Raw genomic sequence first — 24,543 nt, 5'->3', positions numbered from 1 at the left:
GGTATTACAAAAATGGCAGGGAGGCCACATGTTCTGACCTCCTCTAATCCCAGAAGAGGAAGACAGGATTACCAGCAGTAACCCAAGGCCTATTCCTACAAGGCCAGACATGCTGCCTCCCTCCAGCCCTTTCTCCAACCGTTCCTCCCAAAGCACCCACCACCCTCTCCTGGGTTCGATAATTCACTGCAGTGGCCACACAGAGCTCACAGATTATGGGGTTTATTAGGGAAGCACCACAAGCTACAATTCCAGTTCAGGAAAAATGCTCTGTCTCTCTCTCAGCCCACTGTCCCTCAGCCAACAGTCTCTCACAGTCTCTTTCCCAGCAGCGCTGGTCCCTCGGTGTCTCACTCAGCAATGCGTGTCTCTTGCATCTCTTTTCCAGCAGCACGTGTCTCTTTCGGCAGCACGTCTTCCTCAACCAGCAGTCAGAGAGAGTTCTGACTCTAGGAGGCCTCCTTTTGAGCCTGGCAGAGTGGCCAAACTAGCCAATCATAGCATCAGAACTCTAAGCAACTGAGAGAGAGTGGGCACCTCCCACAACATTGTTTTGTGCCACTCCCAACAGAAATACTCCAAGTGGGCGACTTTAGCAATCAGGATCTCCTCAGTTGCTAATAGCAATTCCCACCTTGGAGTTTACAAAGACTTATGCGTAGAAAAGCTACACTAAGTAATTTACTACACTGCATGTATGTGGCTGCTTCCAGTATATAAGAAACAGTTTTGAGAATGGTCTCTAGCTTATGGTATGCTTGGACCCTGCATGTAGCCATGTCATTGTTCAGCAGCCTGCCATGCTCTGCCAACCTTGGAACTTACAATGGACTTGAATTAATGGCCTATTTGTGATTTGGTAACATTGGGACTGTGCCATTTTATTTGTTGACTTTGGTCTTTTTAGCCTCAGCAGTCAGTAGCTGCCTGAGTGAAGAGATGCCACTTCTGTAGTCCCACCTGTGACAGTGATGAATTGACCTGCCACCAATCATGATTTTGTGATAATTTCCTTTGTTTCCTACCGTATATAATTATCCTTATGGCTGTGAATCAGCTGACTCCGTTTGGTTTCTGTACCGTGTACATGCTGACGGTTTCCCTCATCCTGGATGATTGTCTTTGTTTTGTCTTTGTTCTGTGTAAGGCTTCATAAAAGGGTCTCTAAAGAAGATGTTTGAATTGGGGTCTTCTTCCCCCAGCACAGCACTGAACACAGTAGTGCTTGAGGTAAACTCGTTGAGACCCTGTTTCTACCTATGCTGTTTCACTTCAATCTCACCTCTCTACACTGCTCCCTGGTCCCAGAGACCAAACTCTGCTCTCCATGTTTTATGTCTCTTGTCTGTTTAGCTACATCTCCCTCCCTCTATGGTCAGACAAGGTCATCATGATCTTGGAGGCAAGGTAATTACAATGACACGGTGCAAGTATTTTCTCTTATTCTCCATTGTGCACTCAGATCCTATTCTCCAGCTTACCTACCCACCAGAGGCCTGTGGTCCTCTCCACTGACACCCCTTGATTGGGCTTTGAGGATTCAGGACCACAGGTCTCTTTGGTTCACACCACCAGCTCCCCCTCTAAGGACCTGGGAAGTCCTTCTCCCATCCCCAGTGGAAGGCAGCCCTAGAGTAGTCTATCTCACGTCATGTTTTCATTGAAATTTAAGCCTCAGGAGGGGATATAGAAGTTTTAAGGTTTTATTTGTGAATTAAAGAGCTTTTGTTGTGTAGTGGTTAAGGTATTTGGCTGCTAACGAAAGGTTGGAGGTTCAAACCTACCAGGCACTCTGCAGAAGAAAGATTAAGCAGTCTGCTTCCATTAACATTTCCAGCCTTAGAAACCTATGATTCAGAATTGACTTGATGGCAGTGGGTATGGATTTGTGAATTATCTAATCTTGCAGGTTGACTTTTTCATCTGCAGTTCAGCAGCATCATTACTAAGAGGAAGAATTATCTATGAATTAGGGATGGTTTTAGCTACAAGAACATTTTTGTTGTTGTTATGAACATAGCTTGACTTAAATCCATAGGTGCAAAAAGGGCATAGACGTAGCATCCTCTGACCTCTTTCAACTGCACGAGGGGGAAACAGAGTCACCATCAACAGCCTGAGACTTATTCCTATGAGGTCAGACATACCAGCATCCTCCAGCCTTTTTGCCAATTCTGACACCAGCCGTCCCTCCCATGGTATTCATTGCTTCTCTACTACTGGGTTCGATAATGCGTTGCAATGGCCACATGGAACTCACAGACAATAGTCATGACTGTGGGGTTTATTAGGGAAGCAACGGGTTACAGTTCAGGTTCTGGAATGCTCCGGATGCAATTCTTCGATCAGGACAGTCTTCCCTCTCCTATGCCCCCAGGCACACCTCTCTGGCCCTTGACCTCTTGGCCTGGTCTCTGCCCTGTTCAGGCAAGTGTTACAAAACTCTGTTAGCTCTGCCAGTAGGTACACCTAAGTACACCCCACTCCACCAGCAGGCCCCCTGCCCAAAGGCTTTCTCACTCTGTGAGTCAGTAAGACCATCACTCTGTCTTGTGCCTCTTGGTTCGTAGTTGTCTCTGCCAAGGAGGTCCAGTGCAGGGATCTCGGGTCCAAGGATGTGCTCCACTCCACCTCCAGCTCTTCTCTCTTGATGTCATGAGATCCCCTCTTCTGCCTCTAGGACGGCTTATTTTAAGCCTAGTAGAATGACAAAACTAACAAATCCCCACCTTAAAGTTCCACACACCTAATTTGCATGGTCCCACCCAGTCATCTGGTCGGAGTCACAAAGACCAAGATTTGGAAAGCCATACTAAGTAATTCATCGCACCACAGTAGGAATGTACTTTTCCTAAATAACAAAATGTCTAGAGGGAAGTACTTGTTCTTTTGATTCAGCAGCTCAGCATTGCCAATAGGAGCTCAAGATCCTTCCATGCTTCTCTTCTGTCAGCCTTTTGTTTGTTTTTGGCCTTTCATCCTCTTGGTTGTCACATCATGCTGACAAGATGGCTGCTGCAGCTCCAGACATTCAAGGCAGAAGGATAGGGAAAGGGCTGGCACCAGCTACAACCAAACCCAAACCCACTGTCATCAAGTCAATTCTGACTCATAGTAACTCAAAAGGACAGAGTAGAGCTTCCCTATAGGGTTTTCAAGGCTGTAAATCTTTATGAAAGCAGACTGCATCATCTTTCTCCCACAGAGCAGCTGGTGGGTTCAAACCCTCAACCTTTTGGTTAGCAGCTGAATGCTTCAACCACTATGCCAAGCTATAGCTATCCTCCCTTCAGTGAGAAAGTACGAAACTTTCCCAGAAACCCTCCAGAGTTCCCCCGCAGATTTCCCCTTACTCTTATTAGTTAGAACTAGGTCATAAGATCATTGCTAGCTGTCAGAGGAAGAGGATTGTCATTACTGGCTGAGAGTATCATGATTCATCAACTGGGCCTGAGCACACAGGTGCCTGAAACAACCATGGAAGGAAACTGGGATGGATATGAAATAGACAACTTGCTCAATATTGATTTCAACTCCTTTCAATATGCAGAGGCTGGAAGGCTAAAAATTACATTTTCCAGACTTAACTTGCAGTTAGTGTTACCAATGGGATTTTGGTGTCTCCAATCAGATCCACTTGAATGGCATTAGAAGTCAAGTGGAGAGAGTGGCAGAATGAGGACTTTTGCTGGATTGGGTTAGACAGTGGCTTCCCACCTGTGAGACAATCTTTGATTTGGTGCTTCCTGACAATGGTGGAGGCCTCAGTTCCCTTGATGGTTCCTGCACTGGTGTTGGAAATTCAATCCTTTCTGGAAATTCAGCCTAATGTCTGTGTCTTCAGCCTCCTGAGGATTCCTTGAACCATCTAAATCCCTTAAAAATCCACTTTCTCCTTAAACAGCCCACTGGAGTAGGCATTATTAGTCCCACTGTAGAGATGAGTAAACAGAGAACACACTAGAGAAGTTGACTGCTCACCACCCCAAAGCTGGAGGCTGACCATGGCCATGGAGTCTGAAGAGGCCATAGGAGCCTTTTAACTGCTGCTCTAGAAACTTTATTGGTCTGCCTCTGCAGCTAAATGCATAATGCTGGCTGGTCTGGAGATTGTTCAATGAAGGCTGGTGAAGACATCATCCACACATTAATGAATGCCCTTTACGGATAAGGAGGCCGAAGCTGAAAGAGGCTAATCACACTGTCAGTAAATAGCAGGGCTGTGATTTGGACATAGGTCTGCTGGACCACAGCTCCCTGCTCTTTCATCTTGCCACATTCTCTATTGTGTGAGACAGGAGTCTACAAAAGCAAGAGACAGGAATTTGAAAGTTCTGAAGACTTTCATCATACACACTGTTGAAGAGTCTTCTGCTTCTGTAGTGATCCCACCTCGGAAACCCAAGGAGGGGTCGCTATGAGTTGGATCTGACTCGATAGCACATAACAACAACAACAACAATGTCAAGAATAAAAAAAAGACATCACCACAAATTCTGTAGATATTAAACTGAAAATAAAAGGACAGTATGAAAAAATTTATCCTTAAAAAAAAAAAAAAAATTCAGGGTCCAATCCTAAATTCCATTCCATTCCACTTCATAGAATTTAGGTGACATGAAAAAATGGTTTGAAAACACAAATGATCAAATATTAATCTAAGAATTAGAAAATTGTAATAGCTCTAAATCTATTTTAAAACTTGAAGCTATAATTAAAGACTTTCCAAACCTAGATGGCTTCGCAGTAAATTCTTCCAAACATTTCTGAAAAAAAATAACATCAAGCTCACACAAACTCTTCCAGAGAAATGAAAAAGAGGGAATACTTCTCAACTCATTTATGAGGCCAAAAATCTGATACACACAAAAGGAAAATTTCCAACTAATCTCTCATGAAGATAAATGTGAAATTTTAAACAAAATATCAAGAAACCAAAGATGGTGATATATGCCAGTAGAGGCCAATGTCATGATTAAGATCAAGTCTCTTAGTTGAGTCAACCAAAAATGTTTCCACATGTTGCCAAATGTCCCCAGAGGGAAAATTTTCCCAAGTTGAGAACCACTGATATAAATCATCTAATTAACAGAATAAAGCAGAAAGACTATAAGATTATCTTGATATATGCAGAAAAAAATTAATAAAATTCAACACCAATTCATGATTTAAAAAAATCTTAACAAACTATGATAGAAACCAAACCAAACCAAACTCACTGCCGTCACGTCAGATCTGACTCATAGTGACCCTTCCTTGGGTTTCAGAGGTGGTATCACTATGGAAGTAGATTGCCCAACCTTCCTTCCAAGAAGTGGCTGGTGAGTTTGAACCCCCAGCCTTCTGGTTAGCAGTCAAATGCCTTAGGCACTATGCCCACCAGAACTCCCCAGAAGAAAACTTATTTAATCTGATAAAAGTATTTACAAAAAAATATCTATAGTAAACATTATACTTAATGGTGAACTATTGAAAGATTTCTTCCTTTGATCAGGAAAGAGACAGACGTCTGTTATAATCACTTCTATTCAGCATTTTATTAGAGATCCTAGCCAGTGAAATAAGGAAAACAAAAAGAAATAAAACATTTAAGGATTTTACAGGAAGAAATAAAATTGTCATCTGCACGTATGATTGCCTACATAGCAAATTCAAACAAGTTCAATAAACAAAGTCAATTGTTTTTCTATAAAGTAGCAACAAACAATTAGATAATAAAAGTAATGGGGACCATAATTACATATGCCTTTCCCATCTCATTAGACTGCTGTGAAAGTCAGTTTGGATCATTCCAGGATAAAATGGCCTGAACATCAGTGCTTCTAAAGGTAGAAGGCAAGGATTCCCATTTCCTAGAGTTTTGGGGTAAAGGAGCTATGGCGGCACAGTGGTTAAAGCATTTGGCTGGTGGTTCAAACCCATCAGCTGCTCCCTAGGAGAAAAATGAGGCGGTCTGCTTCTGTAAAGATTTACAGCCTTGGAATCCCTAAGGGGCAGTTCTACTCTGTCCTATAGGGTGGCTAGGAATTGACTCCATGACAGTGGGTGTGGGAGAGTCCTGGGGAGGAGGCCTGGGGCTGGGACTTGAAGGATGGGAACCTTCAGACTCTAGCCCTAGTTACCTCTCTAGACTCTTCTCTCCAACTTCCCCTCCACCTTACACATGGTGACCTTGCCACGTTGGCATCTCATCTTTTCTATCTATGCCAGGTGCTTCCTACATGACTTTGCATATCCTGCTCCTCCTGCCTAGAGTGCTTTTCCTCCTCCTGATCCTGGGAACTCCTGTTTACTCTTCAAGACCCAATTTAGATGTACCCGCTTTGTTGAACATTTCTCCACATTTCTTCCATGTTCCCCCATGATGAGCACCTCTGTTCAGCAAACATTACTCCATATCTCCTGGTGGTGGGGTGGGGGTGAATTCAGGAGATTTGGATGAAGCAGACATAATCTCCACTTAAAATTCCCCCTTCCCCCACCCCGTGCAATCCTCCATGCTCTTGCTCTGTCTTTGTCAACTGTGGCCAGATGCTGAGGATCCAGAGAAGACTCTGAGCCCCCAGGAGGGTGGTAGGCCACAAAATGACCTTGGGTTCTTGAGTGACTGTGTGGTGCAGACCTTATACTGCACTCCTGACGTGCATTGAACTGTTATGTGACTGTCCTAACTCCCAGATCAAGCAGCTTAGAGTGAGGGGTGAAGTGAGTCCATTGAGGGCCCAGGGAGGCTGTACCCAGAAGAGAGTGAGGACAGAAGAGAGTGTCCACCCTGGAGGCTGAGGATGTGGTCTCTCCTCCATAGCAGACATGATCTTGAGCTAGTTGTTTCCCTACCATGCATGGCTCTTAAGAGCTCACGAATTACATATATAAAATGCCTCAGATGTAAATGCAAAGTAAGGCAGACGAAGAAGACGTATAATATCTCACACTTCCATTGTTGTTCGTTGCCACCGAGTTGGCTCATATATAACAGAAGAAAACGTTGCCTAGTCCTGTGCCATCTTCATGATCATGGGTATGTTTTAGTCCATTGTCATGGCTATTGTGTTAGTCCATCTCATTGAGGGTTTCCCTCAATTTCTCTGACTCTCTGCTTTACTAAACATGATGTTCTTCTCTAGCCATTGGCATATTATACAGAAGTTATTATTATATGACAGGCACTGTTCTAAGCGCTATACAAAATGAACTCATTTAATCCTCACAACAACCCAGTTCACAGAAGGGAAAACTGAACCACAATAAAGCTAAGTTACCTGACCAAGTTTACATAGATAGCAAGTAGAGCTGGATTTTGAACCCAGGCAATCTGGCTCCAGGTCCATGTTCATAACTACAATGCCATACTTCTGAGTGAAGAGATCCTTTTGAAAGGAGATAGAAGAGGCTGCTGATACCAGGCTGGTTACAGCCAAATCTGACTTCTGTCATTCCCTGGCTAAGCAGACATTTAGGAAAAAAAGGCTGGCTCACTTGGTGGCTCTTTCCTAAGAAGAGAAAACAGACCAAATCATGTGACCAGAGGCAAAGCCTTCCTGGGAATGTTATTCCAGCTGAAGTGCATCATGTGGTCCCGGAGGCCCTAAATCACCAAGTGGACAATGTCTTCTATTATAGTTTTATAAAGGCCCAAGCCTGCAGGAAATAGTGTAATTTTTGAAGCAATCAGACTCCACTTCCTTCCAAGTTCCTGTGTTGGAGCCTCACACCATACATAAAAACCAATTCAAAATGGATCAAGGATCTAAATGAAAATGAAAACCATAAAATTCTTAAAAGAAATAAGAGTGAGACTTTGGGACTTAGTTTTTAGTGATGGACTACCAGATATGAAAACAGAAGTACAAGTAGAAAAAGACAGAATAGGTATGGGATCTCATAAAAGGACTTATTACTGTTTTTATTTTTTTCACTTTTTTTTTTTTTTACTATTCTGATGAAAATATACAAAAAAATACACTAATTCAACAATTTCCACACATATAATCCAGTGACACTGATTATATGTTTCAAGTTGTTCAACAATTTTCACAATCCTTTGTTCATAAAAGGACTTTATAAAAAAAATGAAAAGTCAATGTACGGATTGGGAGAAAATCTTTGAGAATTGTATATCTAATAAGGATCTAATATCCAAAATATATAAAATGCTTCTATGATTTAACAAGAAGACAAACAACTCAATCAACAAATGGGCCAAGGGCTTGAACAGGCATTTCATCAAAGAGGATATTCAAATGGCCAACTATCTCATGAAAAGATGCCATTAGGGAGATGCAAATCAAAACTACAATGAGGTACCATCTCACCTCCGTTATAATGGCAATGATTTAGGAAAAAAAATAAAAATACATGTTGACATGATTGTAGAAAAACTGGAATACTCATCCACTGCTTGTGGGAATGCAAAATGGTGTAGCCACTGCAGAGAACAGTTTAGCAGTTCCTTAAAATGATGAACATAGAACTGCCATATGATCCAGCAATCCCAGTCCTAGGTATATACTCAAAAGAAGTGATAGTAGAAATGAAAACAGAAACTTGAACACCAATGTTCATTACAGCACAATTCACAACAGCCAAAAGGTGAAAACAATTGAAATGTCCATCAATAGATGATGAATAAACAAAATATGATATAGACTATATTTTTTTACATGCCAATTTTTTACATGTTGCTGTAAAAAAAATAGCATAGTACATTTACAATGGAATTTTACAATGGAATATTACTTAGCCATAAAGAGAAATGAAGTCCAGATGCATGCCACAACATGGATGAACCTCTAAAATGTCACGCTGAGTGAAATAAGTCAGTTGCACAAGGACAAATACCGTAGGATCTCACTTATATGAAATAAACAAATATACTTAAAAGCCAGAGAATATTAGTGGTTACCAGGAATGGGGGAGCTCTAGTGGCGTAGTGCCACTAGACATTTGACTGCTAACCAGAAGAACCACCAGTCACTCCTCAGAAGGAAGGCTGGGCAATCTACTTCCACAGAGATACTATCTTGGAAACCCAAGGAGGAATCACTATGAGTTGGGACTGACTTGTCGGCAGTGAGTTGAGACCATGGATGGGAGAGAGAGAGAAAGGAGGAGTTTAGGTGACACTGAGTTCGGAAAAGGGTTGTGAAAATTGTTGCACAACTTGAAACATATAATCAGTGTCACTGGGTTATACCTGTGGAAATTGTTGAATTAGTGTATTTTTTGTGTATATTTTCATCAGAATAGTAAAAAAAAAAAAAAGTGGAAAAAAAAAAAAAAAAGAACAGTAATAAAATCAGCTAAAAAAAATCCATGTGTTGGAGAGCAGGTTGGCACCTCTACTCACCAGGACCCATCAAGTTAATGCCAAGGTGTTAACAGGCTCTGGCCAGGTATCAGAGGGAGTCTTGTTCTGCCTTAGAAAGCTGAAGTCACTGTTCTGAATTCCTAGCACCATTTAGAGCTCAGCTTTGGCTGGGCCATATGTTACTGTAGAACCCATGAGGCATAACTCACAGTCCCCAGCCCATGGAGAACCCTTCCTTGTGGAAGACTCCCCCAGGCTGGGAGTACCTGAAAACAGACACTGCCTCATATACATCTTTGTCTCTCCGCAGCCAGCACAGGGCGAGCACAGAACAGGGTTCAGTAACTATTGGCTAAAGAATCCAGCTGAGGTGGTAGTGCAGGGTAGGATCCCTGGAGCACAGGTAAAATACACAGGTCAGCTTCCATTTGCTCTTACCCCCAACAACCATGCAAGGGAGGAATGCTTATCACCATTTTCTACTTGAGGAAAATAGACATTCCAAGAAGTTAAATGACTTGCCTAAGGTCACATAATTGGCAATTCTTATCACATTGGTGACTGCCATCCAGACTGAGTTGTCAAATGAGAGACTTTATTTTATCTTGGAATCTGAGCCTATGTTTCCTAGGCTGGGAGTAATTGCAACATAAAAGAATAGTAAGTTTCATAGCACTTAGAGTCAGCCTGACAACTTGTGAAGACAAAGTCAGGGTTCTGTTGGTTCAGCAACACAATAAGAATCCCAAATTCATCACAGGGATGGAAATTAAAAATAAAACCTAGCCAAAACATGGAAACAACTTAAAGGCCCATCAACAGATAAGCAAAATGTCGTTTATAGACACAATGGAATATTACTCAGCCATTGTACAAACGGCACAGGAACAGCATCTCACCTCATCTAACTTCACAAGGGGAAAGAGAGAGAATCATCAGTAGCATCAGCCCAAGGCTAATTCATATGAGGTGGAGGTCAGGCATTCCTCCACCCACCAACCTTTTTACCAATTCCGACACCAATCAGTACTCCCTCCCATAGCACTCTCTACTCCTTTGGTGGATTTGGATTTAATAATTTGTTGCAAAGGCCACACAGAACTCACAGACCATACTCACAGTTATGGGATTTATCAGGGAAGTAATAGGTTGCAATTCAGGGTCAGGAAAGACTCAGGATACAGTTCTTCGGTCAGAACAGCTTCTTCTCAACCATGCCTACAGGCTCTCTCTGACCCTTGGCCCCTCGGGCCACTCAGCCTCTGCCCTGCTCCAGCAAGTGTTACAAAGCTCTTTGTTGTTGTTGTTGTTATGTACCATCGAGTAGGACCCAACTCATAGCGGACCCCCCCCTTGGGTTTCTGAGGCAGTATCACTACAGAAGCAGATTGCCCAACCCACCTTTCGAGGAGTGGCTGGTGGGTTTGAACTGCCAGCCTTCTGGTTAGCAGTCAAGTGGCTTAGGCACTACACTACCAGAACTCCTACAAAGCTCTTTAGCTCTGCCAGTAAGTGCCAAGAAGCACCCCATTTACCAGAAGCCTCCTGCTCTATGACACTCAGCTTTCTAGCTCTATGGGCCAGGAAGCCCATGCACTATGTCCTGCTGGTCTCCTGGTTCTGCTGCCTCTACTGCCTCCTGTTTCTCTGCCACTGCTTCTCAGCATCTCTTGACTTCTCTGCTGTTATAGCTCTCTGTTGTCTGAGTCTTGGAGGGTCCCAGCACAGGGGCCCTGGGTCCAAAGCATGTGCTCTGCTCTCATCTCTTCTTCTTGATGGTAGTCAGGTTGCTCTCTGCTCGCTTCTCTCTCCTTTTATCTCTTGTATCTCAAGCAAGGGTGTGACTTCAGTAGGCAGTGAAGGATAGTTATTTGAATAAGGATGGTAAGGGTAGTGACTGGGGTGAGAGTAGTAACTTGAGTCACACCCTCTAGTAGGGTGGTGACTCAAGATGCATAGCACCCTAATCTTGTCTCTTAACATAGTGGAAAACTCACTCCCAAATGAGATCAGTACGACAAGCAAAAACCAAACCAAACTCACTGCCCTCAAGTTGATTCCAACTCATAGTGACCCCTCCTTGGGTTTTCGAGGCAGTATCTCTACAGAAGTAAATTGCCCAGTCTTCCTTCCAAGGAGTGGCTGGTGGGTTTAAATTGCCAGTCTTCTGGTTAGCAGTAGCTTTAGGCACTATACCACCAGAACTACAGGCATTTACAACACATCACAAAATGGAGGATAATTATATCAGATCACAAAATGGAGGACAACTACACAATACCGGGAATCATGGCCTAGGAAAGTTGACACAACCCCAAACATCACTGATTCCATGCAGTTTATTTGCATGATCCTACCCAATCACTGCTCTGGTGGCATAGTGCGTAAGGCATTTGACTGCTAACCAGAAGGCTGGCAGTTCAAACCCACAGCCAAGGTTGGGCAATCTACTTCCATAGTGATACTGCCTCAGAAACCCAAGGAGGGGTTGCTATGAGTCGAATTGACTCGATGGCAGCCTTTTTTTTTTTTTTTTTTTTTTGAGTATCCAATCACTATGCGGAAGTCACAAACACTATGGCTAGAAGGGCTATATTATTCACTGCACCATAGCCATAAAGAAAAATTAGTTCAAATATGTCTACAAAATCAGTGAGTATTGATAACATGCTGAGTGAACTAAGTCACTCACAAAAGGACTGTATGATCTCATTTATATGAAATAGGCAAATGCATAGGAACTAAAGTTTATTAGTAGTTACCAGGGCTGGGAGGGAGGAAGAAACAGAGAATCATTGCTTTGGGGCAGAGCTTCTGTTAATGCGGTAGAATAATGTGGAAATGGATAGTGGTGATGGTTGTACAATATGATCTACGCCACAGAATTGTACGTGTGAAAAATGTTGAATTGGCAAATGTTGTTATATATATATATATATTTTTTACCACCAGCCTCGGAAACCCAAGGAGGGGTCGCTATGAGTCGGGTTTGACTCGACGGCACATAACAAATTTTTTACCACAATAAAATACTTTAAAATATGTTGTTATGCGCAGTCAAATCGGACCCGACTCATAGTGACCCTTTCTTGGGTTTCCAAGGAGGTGTCACTACAGAAGTAGATTGTCCAACCTTCCTTCCAAGGAGTGGCTGGTGGATTTGAACCACCAGCCTTCTGGTTAGCAGTCAAGTGCCTTAGGCACTACCTTTAATATGTATATGTATATATATATTTTAAAATAATAAAACCTGTGAGTGCCACCTTGTGGTGAGCTACACCATCACATCACAAGTCTAACTGTGGCACTTCAAATGAGGATACATTACACTGAGGTTGCCAGGCCACGTGAGCCACAGAATAAAGCAAGGGCTATAGTGACCTTCACAAGGGCCATGTGCCAGGGAAGGAACTCAGCATACCAGGCTGCTTCTTACTCATCCATCCTGCTGGCCAGAAGGCTCACAAATGGTCTTTAGGGTGATCTTCAGCAGAGTGCGATCAGATTGCCCACCTCGTGTCCTCTGCCAATGCATCTCTCAGGGCTCAGAACTTCAGCTCTCATTCATTCTACATGCATTTGCCCAGGCACTGTGCCAGGCTCTCTCTGTTCTGGGTACTGGCTGCCTGCTCATCCCCAAAGCCTGATTCCTGAGGTTGTCATGTCTTGTGTTGCTGCCAGAGCCACATCTCCCCCCCCCACACCCCAGTCCCCTCCTCCTATTCCTCATGTCCATCCATGGCACCCCCTTCTGCCCTGGGAATCCTCCCAGAAGCTTTCCACCCCTCCAACTGCCATAGCTGTAGATTCTTCTTCCTAAATATGTCATGGATCTCTTGTTTCTCTCCCTTCTTGTCACTATCCTACTCTAAGTCACCATCTCTGCTACTCACAGGCCTCTCTCTCATCTCTACTCTTGCTCTTTACACCATGACCAGATTCAACCTTCTAGCAGGGAAGTGACAGACATTTTCTTCTTGAAAGCTTTCAGGGGTAGTGATTGACAGAGAAAAGTTCCAACTCTGTAACACGACTGAAAGGGGGAAAAAAAAAAAAGCATATAAGTAAGGAATACATACAAAATAGATAGGTAGAGGAAGTACAAAAATATTAACATGTAAAGAGGCTGTTTTAGAAGTTCCCAGTGCTCAGCACCTAGATCTTTAATACATAGCCACTAAATCCTTCTCTTCAAAGTGTCTGGGACCAGCAGCATTACATCACTGGGAGCTTGTTGGAAACACAGAATTTCCCCTCCCCTCAGATGTCCTGAATCAAAATCTGCATTATGGATTGAACGGTGTCCCTGAAAAAGATATATTGAAGTTCTAACCCCTGGTAGAAAATGACCTTGTTTGAAAATAGGATCTTTGAAGATGTTATCAGTTAACATGAGGTCATGCCAGAGTAATGTGGGCCCTAATCCCACCTGAGGGCTGGGCTTATAAACAGAATAGACACAGAGAGAGACAGTGGGGGAAGATAGCCAGATGAAGATGCATCTCCAAGGTAGGGAATGTCAAGAAATGCCCAGGGCTACCAGAACCTGGAAGAGACAAGGGAAGAGCTTCCCCTAGAGTGGTCAGAGAGAGTGGCCTGAATTCAGACTTCTAGCCTCCAGAATGGTGAGACATAAATTTCTGTTGTTTAAAGCCACCCACTTTGTAGTACTTGGTTACAGTAACTCTAGGAAATTAATATAGCATCTAACCCAATGCCATAGTTCTATATGTGGTTGAAAGCAGAAACACTTGCATCAGAGGTTGGACTCCTTAAGTGCAGTCCATGCCTTCACCACCTCTGTACACCCCACAGCCAGGTCTCTGCTGGATTGAGGTGATGTGGTGACAGAACAGATGGAGGGATGTAGGAAAGGGCTTGACCTGAAAACCCAGGCTGTGTACCTCCTGCCTGCCCCCAGAAATGCCACCTCCAGGCTAATCTATGCCTCCTTTTGATGTGGAATGACCCTCCCTGCCTGGGACCCAGTCAGGCTCAATGGAGCCTGTTGTACAGACATGGCTACCTTGACATTCACTATATGCTGGACAAAACAGCAGATGCTGGAAAATCTCCATGTGGTCTGAGGCAGCAGCAGGCACACGAAGAAGCTACCAGTTGGTTTTGAAGCCTTTCTGGTTAAGGAGACAAGAATAAAAAGCACCACCATTTCTTTCCAGAAACCAGGGAATCAGCCTCTGCCTGATACCCTCTCCCTACCTGTCTTAGTTCTTAGACCTGGCATAACAGAAATGGGTGGCTTCAAATTACAGGAACTTATTTTCTCATAGTTCAGAGGGCGAGATGTCTGGATTCAGGGCATGGATCTAGAGAGAGGTCCTTCCTTGTCTATTTCAGTTTCCAGTAGCTGGGGCAGTCCCTGGAGCTCCTGAATTTGTAGATGCATCTGTCTCTGTCTTCTGTCTTCCTCTTCCCCTTGTCTTTGTCTCTCTGTCTTTTTATAATTCAGAAGTGATTAGGTTTAAAGCCCACCCTCTACCAGTACAACCTAATTGATATAATAAAAGAAAAGCTCCATTTCCAAACAGAATCACAGGGATTAGGATTAGGATTTCAGTATATATTTCTGAGTGAAAAATTCAATCCATAACATTATCTCTCCCTACCATGTCCTCTTCTTCACCTTCCTGAGTCCATTTAGTGCTTTACTGTGGCTAGTATTGGAGTGTTCTTGTTGTTGTTGTTGGGTGCCATCAAGTCAGTTCCAACTCACAGCAAACCTATGTACAACAGGAAGAAACACTGCCTGGCCCTGTGCCAGCCTCACAATCCTTGTTATCTGAGCTCATCATTGCAGCCACTGTGTCAATCCATCTCATTGAGGGCCTCCCCTTTTTCGCTGATTCTCCACTTTACCCATCATGATACCATTCTCCAGGGAATGGTTCCTTCTGACAACATGACCAAAGTAGGTGAGACCTACTGGCCATTCTTGCTTCCAAGGAGCGTTCTGGCTGTACTTCTTCCAGGACAGATTTATTCATTCTTCTGGCAGTCCACGGTACTTGCAGTATTCTTCGCTAACACCACAACTCAAAAGCATCAACTCTTCAGTCTTTCTTATTGTCCAGCTTTCACATGCATGTGAGGCTACTGAAAATACCATGACTTGGGTTAGACACACCTTAGTCTTCAAAGAGACATTTTTGCTCTTCAGCACTTTAAAGAGGTCTTTGGCAGCAGATTTGCCCAATGCAATACTCGTCTGATTTCTTGACTGCTGCTTCCATTGGTGTTGATTATGGAACCAAGTAATATGAAATCTTTGACAATTTCAATCATTTCTCCATTTATTGTGATGCTGCTTATTGGTCCAGTTGTGAAGATTTTCATTTTCTTTATGTTGAGATGTAATCCATGCTACAGATTGAAGTCTTTAATCTTCATCAGTAAGTGCTTCAAGTCATCTTCACTTTCAGCAAGCAAGGTTGTGTCATCTGCATATTGCAGGTTGTTAATGAGTCTTCCTCCAATACTGATGGTGCCTTCTTCTTCATATAGTCCAACTTCTCAGACTATTTGTTCAGCATAAAGAATGAATAAGTATGGTGAAAAGATACAACCCTGACATACTCCCTTCCTGATTTTAAACCATGCGGTATCTCCTTGTTCTGTTTGAACAACAGCCTCCTGGTCCATGTACAGGTTCCTCATGAGCACAATTAAGTGTTCCGTAATCCCCATTCTTCTCAACATTATCCATAATTTGCCATGATCCACACAGTCGAATGATTTTGCATAGTCAACAAAACACAAGTATACATCTTACTGGTATTCTTTGCTTTCAGCCAAGATGTATCTAACATCAGCAATGATATCCCTCGTTCCATGTCCACTTCTGAATCCAACTTGCATTTCTGGAAGTTCTCTGTCAATATACTGCTGCAATTGTTCTTGAATTACCTTCAGCAAAATTTTACTTGTGTGTGATATTTATGATATTATTCCATAATTTTCACTTTCTGTTGAATCACCTTTCTTTGGAATGAGTACAAATATGGATCTCTTCCAGCCAGTTGGCCAGGTAGCTGTCTTCCAAATTTCTTGGCATAGATAAGTAAGTGCCTCCTGTATGCATCCATTTGTTTAAATACCTCAACAGGTATTCCGTCAATTCCTGGAGCCTTGTTCTTTGCCAATTCTTTCAGTGAAGCTTCAACTTCTTCCTTCAATACCATTGGTTCTTAATCATATGCCACCTGAAATGGATGAAGATCTACCAGTTCTTTTTGGTACAGTGACTCTGTATTCTTTCCATCTTCTTTTGGTGCTTCCTCCATCATTCAATATGTTGCTCGTAGAGTTTTTTCAATTTTGTAACTCGAGGCTTAAATTTTTTCTTCACTTCCTTCAGGTTGAGAAATGCCAAGTGTGTTTTTCTCTTTTGGTTTTCCAACTCCAGGTCTTTGCACATTTCGTGATAATTAATTATAATGAAATGTGCAAAGTATTGGGGTGAGAGGTTACTTTCAGAGTTAAATGTATACAAATTTCATAATGAAAATTGTCTTTGAAATCAGGAAATGAGATCCTGAGGCAGTTGAGTGGAACATGTGGACATCAGGGCTGGACAGAACAGAGCTCTGGTCCTATCTCTATACTGTTAGCTTGTTGTGTGATCCTGCAGGCCACTTGCCTTCTCTGCACCTTGGTTAACTTTACAGAGAAATGTGGGCAGGTAAGGGTGGGGTGAATTCCTCTACCTCTCTGAGGTCCCTGATTCTTAGCAGCCAGGCCCTGGGTCTGGTTCTGCACCTCTGGGCTGAGTAGGGCAATGGAAGAAGCAAAGGCATTGGGTTCAACTGGATAGAGAAGCAGTTCAATTATGATTCCACAACTTACCAGGCTGATAACCCTACCAGCTGCATAATGTAATCTCAGTGTGCCTTGATTTCCTCTTCTAATTTGGGGTTTTACTAAAGCCTCCTTTATACAGTTATAAGGAGGTATATAGTAAAGAATTTAACCTTGCCCCAAAAGAGATCTGACCATTGCCTTCAACTTCAGTCACATTAGGTAGTCTAACAATATGATTTAAAGTGGGAACTAGCCACCCCAGAAAGACCAACAATATGATGTAGGTGGGGGCTTTGGGTCATATGATATCAGCTTAACCAGAGGGGCTAGAGACTAGTATCAGCCATGTGGGCAGTTAACTACACCAAAGGAATGGAGCCCAATAAAAATACTGAACACTGAGGCTTGGGGGAGCCCCCCTGCCTGGCAATACTTTGTAAATGTTGTCACACATTGATGATACTGGGAGAGTAACATTGTTCTGACTCCATGGCGAGAGGACAACTGGAATTTCCACATTTGGAACCCTCTTGGGTTCCAATCCTCCTGAAACATGGAAACCCTTGTACTTCTTTCCTTGACTGGTTTTAATCTGTATCCTTTCCCTGTAATAAACCCTAACCATGAGAATAACTTTCAATGAATTCTATGAATTCTTCTAATGAACTGTCAAAGCTGTAACTTGTTTTGGGAACTCCCTCAAACATGTAGTGGGTGTCACATCAAAGATTCTGTTTCTAGGTATGGCTGGCATCTATCTCTCTCCCAACCTCACAGCACCTTCCTAATGAATCAAGCCTCTTTTCAACTTTATAATCTCTGTCAAAGATAGGAGGAGCCCTAGTGGTGCAGTGATTAAAGCACTCAGCTTGGAACAAAAAGGTCAATAACTCAAACCCACCACAGGAGAAAGATGTAGCAATATGCTTCCTCCATAAACACTGGCAGGCTGGGAAATTCTAGGGGCAGTTCTACTCTGTTCTTTAAGGTCACTTTGCAGCAGAATCAACTCAACGGTAGTGGTTTTGGTTTCAACAGGGACAGAGTACTCAGTAAGCAACGTAATATATTTGTATATATTTACAACAGTGATGAAAGAATCAGACACTGGAAACTCTATGGAGAACAATTCTACTGACACACATGAGATCACCATGAGTTGGAGTTGAAATTGATTTAATGGCAACTGATGATTAGATTAGCCCTCCTGTATATTCTTTCCTTCTTATAGTCAACATAACAGCATAAGCAGGGAACAATGCCTCATCATATTCACAGGCTCCAGGAACTAGGGTATGGAGTCTTGAAGGACCATTTTAGAATTCTGCCTGCCATACCTTCCAAGTACAGCTGATATTCAGCTAGTACACATAAGGGTGACCCAGCTGGTTGTTAAAATACTGAAATATTTCTATACAAATTAGTAAAAATCTGCTTCTCCAAGATGCTTCCTCCCTTAGTTGTTAGTTCAGCTCCTCTGCCTAGAGCCCTGGACATCCTAGACCTCCTTATGACACAGCAAGGAAAGAGTTAACATAGGACTCATCAGGGGTCCCCAAAATCACAGTTCCTGCTCTGATAAGTTACAACCTTAAACTTGTTAAATATTTTGAATAACACCCTGACCTCCAACTGTATGAGTGAGGAGACCAGTTCCAGAACATTGCCTCTGAAAATTGCATCTTGATGCTTTCATCTCACTTTGGTATTTGATAATGGTTATATCTTACTATCTCATTCAGAATGCCCGTGTTAATATCAGCTGTACTCCTTTAATCTTCTCACTGAATTCAATCCTTGCAATTAAGCAATGTGATTATTTTCATTTATCCCTGTGTGACAGCTTAGAAAATGAAAATTCAAAGTTGAGTTATTTACCCAAAGTTACACAGCCAGTAGTTGTGCAACTTATCGATAGCAATTACAATAATTGGCTGTGCAACCATACCCTTGCTCCATGTGATTTTGCCATCACTATTAAAACTCCTTTCTCCTTTCCCTCCCCTCTGCCCATCCCCCCAAACCTCCAGTAACCACTAGTAAACTCTTGTTTCTATACATTTATCTTTTCTTTTTATATAAGTGAGGTCCTAAATATTTGTCCTTTTGTGACTGACTTATTTCACTCAGTGTAATGTCTTCAAGCTCCATCTATATTGTAGCATGTATAAATGGCACACAAACGTGTCTAACCTCTTTCTAACTTCACAAGGGGGAGAGAGAATCACCATCAGCATCAACCTAAGGCTAATTCCTATGAAGTGGAAGTCAGATGTACTCCCTCTCTCCAAACGTTTTACCATTTCTGACACCAGCTATTCCTCCTATGACACTCTCCACTTTTTGCAGAGTTCAATAATTTTTTGCAATGGTCACACAGAACTCACAGATAATACTCATGATTATGGGTTTATTAGGGAAGTATCAGGTTACAATTCAGGACCAGGAATGACTCAGGATACAGTTCTTCTTCAGGGTAGCCTCTTCTTAGCCCCATCAATTAGGGCTGTTTGGCCACAAACACCTCATTTAGATAATTGTGTCTTTTGGTGAGAGTTACAAAGACCATGGCTAGAAGGCTGTATTAAGTAATTAATTGCATTACATAGCATGTATCAAGACTTGATTTCTTCAGCTGGCTGAGTAGTATTACATTGTACATATGTTCCACAATCTGTCCATCATCCCTTGATGGACATTTAGGTTGTTTCCACATTTTAACTATTGCAAAAAGTGCTACAGTGAATATTGGAGTACAAGTCTCTTTTGAGACTCTGCTTTCAAGTCTTTTGGGTATATATGTAGGAGTGGAATTGCTGGGTCATATGGTAGTTCTATTTTTAGTTTTTTGAGGAACCTTCATGCTGTTTTCCACAATTGAAGTATCATTTTGCATTCCCACCAGCAATATGTTCCAATATCCGTACATTCTAGCCAACATTTGCTATTTTCTGGGTTTCTTTCTTTATTTTCTTTTTTTAAATCTTAAACATCTGTTATAATTAAGGTTGTGTGTCAAAATTATGGGCCATGATTCTTAGTGGTTTAGCAGTTATGATGTAGTCATCCCCCAAGATGAGATGTGGTGTAATGTAATCTTCTTCACAATAAGATCTGCTGTGAGCAGTCAATCTATTGAAAGAGAGTTTCCTTCAGGGTGCAGTCAGCTTCCAATACGTATAGAAAAGTTCTGGCAAAACTCTCTGGCTTTTTGCTCAATCTGGATCCTGAATCTCATTTGTCATTATCTCTGGTTCTTGGACTTGAACAAGTGGTCTACCATATTGCCTGCCAAATTGAGATTATTGCCTTTGCAGCCTGTGAGACAACAGCCTGTCTTCTTACCTGTGGACCTTGGATTTGTCAGCCTCTGAAGCCAGCAGCCTGATGTAGTGCCTGCTGATCTTGGGTTTGTTAGCCTCTGCAGCTATGTAAGTCAGGAGAAGCCTCCAGTTTGATGTCTGACCCACGAACTTTGGACTTCCCATCCTCTACAACTGTGTGAACTATTTCCTTGAGATAAATTTCTCTGTGTCTCTCCCTCTAAAATCTTCACTGATTTGCTTCCCTAGAGAACCCAGCCTAAGACACCATCCTTGTTGTTGTTGTTGTTATGTGCCGTCAAGTCTGCCCCAACTCATAGTGACCCCTCCTTGGGTTTCCAAGGCAGTATCACTACAGAAGTAGATTGCCCCATCTTCCTTCCAAGGAGTGGCTGGTGGGTTTGAACTGCCAGCCTTCTGGTTAGCAGTCAAGTGCCTTAGGCACTATGCTACCAGAGCTCCTAAGACACCATCCTAGTAGGAGTGAAATGGTATCTCATTATGATTTTGATTTGCATTTTCTCTGATGGCTGTTGAGCATCTTTTTGTGTTTGGTGGTCATTTGAATGTCTTCTTTGGTGAAATGTTTATTCAAATACGTTGCTTATTTTATGATTAGGTTGTTCTTTCATGTGAACTTGTTGAAGTTTTAGATATATATTGATTATTAGGTTCTTATTGGATATATGGTTTCTGAAGATATTCTCCCAGTTTGTCTTTTTCACTTTCTTGGTAAAGTCTTGATAAATGAGGTCTCATTTATTTATTTTGCCTTTTGCTGTTTGTGCTTTTGTTATTATATTAGATATCCATTTTTAAAAGCTAGGCCCAACAATGTTGCCCCTGTATTTTCTCTGAAGAATTTTACATTTTCAGTTTTCATATTTAGGTCCTCAACCTATATTCAATTTGTTTTTGTGTATGATTTGAGACATGGACCCTGTTTTATTATTCTGCATGTGGAAATCCAGTGTTCCCAACACCATTCATTGAAGAGACTCTCTTTTCCTATCAAATGGACTTAGCACCCTTGTCAAATATCAGTTGATTATATGTGTGGGTTATTGCTGGACTCCTAATTCTATTTCATTGGTCTATGTGTCTATTGTTATATCAGTACCAGTCTGTTTTGATTTCTGTAGCTTTATAATATGTTTTCTCCACTTGTCTGTCAGTTTGTTGTACTGTGGTGGATTGTGTGTTGCTGTGAAGCTGGAGGCTATGCCACCAGTATTTCACATACCAGCAGGCTCATCCATGGTGGACAGGTTTCAATGGAGCTTCCAGACTAAGACAGACTTGGAAGGAGAAAGCAGCCATCCACTGCTCAAAGAATTGGCCAGTGAAAACCATATGCATAGCAGTGAAACATTGTCTGATATATTACTGGGAATTGTTATGAACAGCCCTGAAACCTTGTCTGATATAGTGCCAGAAGATGAGCCTCTCAAGTCAGAAGGCACTCAAAATACAACTGGGGAAGAGCTGCCTCCTCAGAATGGAGTCAGTCTTTATGATGTAGATGTAGTAAAGCTTTCAGGACCTCCATTTGCTGATGTGGCATGACTCAAAATGGAAGAAACAGCTGCAAACATCCATTAATAATCAGAACGTGGAATATATGAAGTATAAATCTAGAAAAATTGGAAGTTGTCAAAAATGAAATGGAACATGTAAAGATCAATATCTTAGGCATTAGTGAGTTGAAATGGACTGGTTTTGGCCATTTTGAATCAGGCACCCATATGATCTACTATGCTGGGAACGACAAATTGAAGAAGAATGGTATGGCATTCATTGTCACAAAGAATGTTTCAGAATCTATCCTGAAGTACAATGCTGTCAGTGATAGGATAATATCCATATGCCTACAAAGAAAACCAGTTAATACTACAATTATTCAAATTTATATACCAGCCACCAAAGCAAAAGTTGAGGAAATTGAAGATTTTTACCAACTTCTGCAGTCTGAAATTGACCAAACATGCAATCAAGATGACTTGATTATCACTGGTGATTGGAATGCAAAAGTTGGAAACAAAGAAGAATCACCGGTAGTTGGAAAATATGGTCTTGGTGATAGAAATAATGCTAGAGATCACATGATAGAATTTTGCAAGACCAACAACTTATACTTTGCAAATACCTTTTTCAACAACACAAGCAGGAGCTATACACATGGACTTCACCAGATGGAGTACACAGGAATCAGATAGAGTACATCTATGGAAAGAGGCTATGGAGAGGCTCATTATCTTCAGCCAAAACAAGGCCAAGAGTGGACTGTGGAACAGACCATCAGCTGCTCATGTTGTTGTTGTTATGTGCCGTTGAGTCAGACCTGACTCATAGCAACCCCTCCTTGGGTTTCTGAGGCAGTGTCACTACGGAAGTAGATTGCCCAACTTTCCTTCAGAGGAGTGGCTCATATGCAAGTTCAACTTGAAGCTGAAGACAATTAAAACAGGTCTGTGAGAGCAAAACTATGACCTTGATTATATCCCTCCTGAATTTAGAGACCATCTAAAGAATAGATTTGATACATTGAACACCAATGACCAAAAATCAGATGAATTGTAGGACAACATTAAGAGCATCATCCACAAAGAAAGTAAAAGTTCATTAAAAAGACAGGAAAAGAAGAAAAGACCAAAATGGATGTCAGAAGGGACTGAAACTGCCCTTGAGTACAGTGTAGCTAAAGCAAATGGAAGAGATGACAAGATAAAAGTCAGAACAGAAGATTTCAAAGAGCAGCTCAAGAAGACAAAGAGAATTATTAAATGAAATGTGCAAAGACCTGGAGTTAGAAAACAAAAAGGGAAAAACAGGCTCAGCATTTTCTTTTTTTTTTATTGTGATTTGGGTGAAAATTTACAGAGAAAATTCACTTTCCATACAGCAGTTTACATATACTTGTCTCATGACATTGACTACAATTTATCCCAATGCAACAGCTCCCCTCCCACTTCCTCCCAATAGTTACCTCTTCCCTGTGTCCATCCCTCCATGCGCTCCTGCTCTCTGAACTGTCTCCCTGTGCATAAACAGCCCTTCTTTCTCCCATGATTGATTTCTCTGAGGAGTGTATCTACCTCAGGTAAATATTCAACTCATATGCCTGTCTTTTGTTTGGCTGGAAGCCACAGGTGTGGGTTCAATTCCAGACCTGAAGGGCAGCTAGGGGGCATAGTCTCAGGAGTTCCACCAGGCTCTATCAGACCACCACAGGCTCAGCATTTCTTAAGCTGAAAGAACTGAAGAAAAAAATTAAGCCTCTAGTTGCAATTTTGAAAGATTCTTGAGGAAAAATATTGAATTATGCAGGAAACATCAAAAGAAGATGGAAGGAATATACAGAGTCATTGTACCAAAAAGAATTGGTTGAAGTTCATCCATTTCAGGAGGTGGCATATGATCAAGAACCAATGTTATTGAAGGAGGAAGTTGAAGCTGCACTGAAGGAAATGGAGAAAAACAAGGCTCCAGGAATTGATGGAATACCCATTGATATGTTTCAACAAATGAAGGCCACGCTGGAGGCACTCATTCAGCTATGCCAAGAGATTTGAAAGACAGCTACCTGGCCAACTGACTGGAAGAGATCCATATTGTACCTATTCCAAAGAAAGGTGATTTCATAGAATGCGGAAATTATTGAACAATATCATTAATATCATATGCAAGTAAAATCTTACTGAAGAATATTAAAAAATGGTTGTGGCAGTATATGGACAGAGAATTTCCAGAAGTGCAAACTGGATTCAGAAGAGGACATGGATCGAACAATATCATTGCTGATGTTAGATGGATTTTGGCTGAAAGCAAAGAATACCAGAAAGTGTTTGTTGTTGTTGTTGTTAAGTGCCGTCGAGTCTTTTCTGACTCATAGTAACCCCATGCACAGCAGAACAAAACACTGCCTGATCCCGTGCCAGCCCCACAATCCCTGCTGTACTTGAGCCCATCATTGCAGCCACCATGTCAATCCATCTAGTTGAAGGCCTCCCCCTCTTTCGTTGACCCTCCACCCTACCAAGCATGACATCCTTCTCCAGGGAATGGTCCCTTCTTACAACATGACCAAAATAG

The sequence above is a fragment of the Orycteropus afer genome, unplaced genomic scaffold (assembly GCF_000298275.1).
Source record: "Orycteropus afer afer isolate SDZICR_OR568_19922 unplaced genomic scaffold, OryAfe1.0 scaffold00145, whole genome shotgun sequence".
Classification (NCBI taxonomy): domain Eukaryota; kingdom Metazoa; phylum Chordata; class Mammalia; order Tubulidentata; family Orycteropodidae; genus Orycteropus; species Orycteropus afer.
Note: the sequence above shows the minus strand (reverse complement) of the source record.